Source organism: Sturnira hondurensis, unplaced genomic scaffold (assembly GCF_014824575.4).
Source record: "Sturnira hondurensis isolate 20B ecotype Veracruz unplaced genomic scaffold, ASM1482457v3 Scaffold0021143, whole genome shotgun sequence".
NCBI classification, from domain to species: domain Eukaryota; kingdom Metazoa; phylum Chordata; class Mammalia; order Chiroptera; family Phyllostomidae; genus Sturnira; species Sturnira hondurensis.
In genome coordinates, this window is record NW_028093774.1 from 10,391,231 (window position 1) to 10,394,812 (window position 3,582).

The 3,582-nt window shown below is 38.1% G+C and overlaps 1 pseudogene; it reads left to right on the forward strand.

Annotated features, from left to right (window-relative positions):
- Positions 1-1,704: 1,704 nt before the first annotated feature.
- Positions 1,705-1,778, forward strand: LOC118977028 (uncharacterized; annotated as a pseudogene).
- Positions 1,779-3,582: the final 1,804 nt, after the last annotated feature.

Below are 3,582 nucleotides of genomic sequence, written 5' to 3' on the forward strand. Positions count from 1 at the left end.
GATAACACCTTGCGTATGACATGAATTAAGTAAGGTCTGTCGTCTTAACCTGAGTGTGCTTTTGAAGAGCTAAAGAAATCATTTTTTCCTAACTATGTGAGGTCTGTTCAGAAAGCCTCCAGACACATAATATGAAAAATAGGGACATTTATTGAAGAAGGTACAAGATACAAGAAACATTGTATGCAGGACAATGATGCCTCAGTCCCCTCCAAAGCAGGCACTTGGGACCTCACATGGTTCTCCCAGCATCTCTTCCACTGTTCAAAGCCCTCTGCAAAGTACTTTGTTGGAGTCACCATCAGCTGCCCTGTTGTATTTTCCTGAATCTCACCAAAGTTCTGAAATCTATTCCTTTTCAAAGGTCATTTTGGTTTTGGGAAAAGTCAGAAATCACAGAGCGCCAATTCTGGGCTGTGCGGGGGCAGAGACACCTGGGTGATTTGATATTTCGCCAAAAAAATTCTGCATGAGACGTGATACGTGAGTGAGCATTGTAGTGCTCTAAGCTGCCAGCCAGCAGTTGCCTGTAACTGTGGCCATCAGAATCATTCAAATAGTTTCCATGAAGGAATGTTGAAGCTTAACACAAAATCTGAGGCAGATTAGTTGCTCTACCTGTTCAGTCATTTTGAATAGGACAAGCACACAGTACACACACTCACTTAACAGCATCTACTGCCCCCCTACTGAGGAGCACAGGGAAGTCATCATTGTTCACGCAGGTGCATTCCAGCCTGCGCTCCTTGGCTGCCATGTTACCTCGCTATTATGCAAACTGTTCTCATTATATTAACAATGGCTGTACTTTTTCTGGGCAGACCTGTCTGGTTGATTCAAAAGGCGGCGTCTCTCATGTGGTGCTGTTCACATTGAACATCTCAGACTTTGGGAAATACACTATCAGTCACTCTGGCTCCCTTGCTTCTCTGAGGTCAGATTACACCCTGGAAGTCAGTGGGGGTTTTCCTGAAAGGAAACGGGTGTTCCCTCTGCCATTCATGATGGGGTAGGGGTGCATGAACAGGCTCCATTCTGAGGAAGGGGCAGGCCTCCTCCCCTACAACGTGAGAAGCACTGGGAGACGAAATGACAAAGATGCTTAGCTATCGGACAGTGTCATATCTGAATTAGGTTTTCTCTTCTGGAACCCCACAGGAGCAAGAAAGAAAATCAAAGTTTAGATTTTGACTGTAATTTCCCCAAACTGACCAAGTGTCTTGTAGCACTTACTCAAGTTTTGAATGGTAGTACTATTATCCCCTAAGTACCGATGAATTTTTCTTTTTAACTTTTTCCATTGTAAAATAAAACACAGACACAGAAAACTCCATGATAGAAAGTTACATTTCAATCAATTATTATTAAAAGGCAAATACTTTTATAACCAATGACAGGTGAAGAAATGGAGCTTTGTCAGTTACCTCAGAAGCCCTCCACTTTCCAGTATTATAGTGGTATTGACTAGTAAGAATATAGAGTCTTCATTCACAATAGTAAGCACCATTTTTTAAAAATAAATAATTCAAGACTTCTGATTTTAGAAAGCTGATGGATCAAGGTAATATAAACACTTGCATAACATTTAGATATTCAAAATACTATATACTGTATATAGCAATTTAAAAGATGTGCTTGCCGACTTTACAAAGAAAGAATTTCTGCAGGGGTAAGAAATAAATAAAGAATAAAAACCAGGACTGTAAGGCTATACTTTCAGAAATCATTTCTATAGTTTGTTACTAGAGAAGTTTCTCTGAACATGTAGAGCACCAAGGACTTGAACAGATACTTCTCCAAGGAGGACATACAGAGGGATCCAGGGACACATGAAAAGATGCTCAATATCGCTAGCTATCAGAGAGATGCAAATTAAAACCACAATGAGATACCACTTCACACCAGTCAGAATGGCCATAATAAACAAAGCAACAAACAACAAGTGTTGGAGAGGTTGTAGGGAAAAGGGGACCCTAGTTCACTGTTGGTGGGATTGCAGAGTGTCCAACCACTATGGAAAACAATATGGAATTTTCTAAGAAAACTAAAAATGAATATGCCTTTTGACCCAGCAATTCCACTATTAGGAGTATATCCTAAGAACCCTGAAACACTAATCCAAAAGAACCTATGCACACCAATGTTCATAGCAGCACAATTTACAATAGCCAAGAGTTGGAAGCAACCTAGGTGCCCATCAGTAAATGGATGGATCAAAAGACTATGGTACATTTACACAATGGAATTCTATGCAGCAGAAAGAAAGAAGGAGCTCCTACCCTTTGCAACAGCATGGATGGAACTGGAAAGCATTATGCTGAGTGAAATAAGCCAGGCGGTGAAAGACAAATACCATATGATCCCACCTTTAACAGGAATCTAAACAACAAAAGAAACAAGCAAGCAAGCAAAATATAACCAAAGACACTGAAATACAGAACAGGCTGACAGGGACCAGAGGGGAGAGGGAAGAGAATTTCAGGGGAAGAGGGGAAGGATTCACATGAACAAGTATAAAGGACACATGGACAAAAACTAAGGCAGGGGTGAGGAATGGGAGGGAGGTGGGGAGCCCTGGGGGGGGTGGGCTGGGATGGGAGTAAAAGACAGAAAACTGTACTTGAACAATAATTAAATCAAAAAATTCAAAAAAATTTACACTAAGCAAACTGGCTTAAAGAAATTAAAATAAAAATTAAAAACCAGAACTGTATGTCCAGAGAATGTTGCAAGCAAGTCCTAATAATTCTTCAAAAACAAATATTTCTCATCTTTTTCATACTGGCCTAAAAAATAGAAAAAGAGGGAGAAGTCTCCATCACATTCTGTGTTGTATGCTAATCTCTAGAGATGCAGAGAAAGCATTCATAATACTAATTAATACTAATTTTCAGTGTGACTGCTAATTCGTAATAGAAGCTTAGAACAAATTTTTTTAACCTGAGACAAGAAATCACAAAAAAACCAAGAACAAATATACTTAATGGTGAAAACTGAGAAGGATGTCTGTCTGTTATGTCAGTTTTATTTAGCATTATTTTGGAAGTCCTAGTTAGGACAATAATATATGAAAATAGATAAAAGTTTAAAAGTAGGCCAAGAAAAATCAAAGTGTCATTATTTGTGAGAAAAATTAATATTTACGTAGAAAACTAAAGAAATTTAAAGACAAACAACAAGGGCTAATTAGAGGTGTCATCAAATTTGCTAGATACTAGATTAACATATGAAAAGTAAATTCGTTCTTGTACACCAAAAAAAATACCATTTATAGTTTTAAAAATCTGTAAGTGACAAAGTATAAAACTTTACTGAAGGGCGTAGAAGAAGATTTAGATAAAATAGAAACACATGCTAACTTCCTGGATGAAAAGTCAGAAATATGTAAGATTTCCCAAAATTCAGTGCAATTCCAATGAACATCGCAACAGGGTTTCCTCACAGAACTTGATAAGTTGATTCTAATAGTCCCATGGAGGTGTAGGGTGCCAAGAATAATATGAAAATTTTGAAGAAGAAAAGTTAACTAGGGAAGGAGAACTCCTCTTACTAGATACAAAGATTTATTTCAAAACTATATGG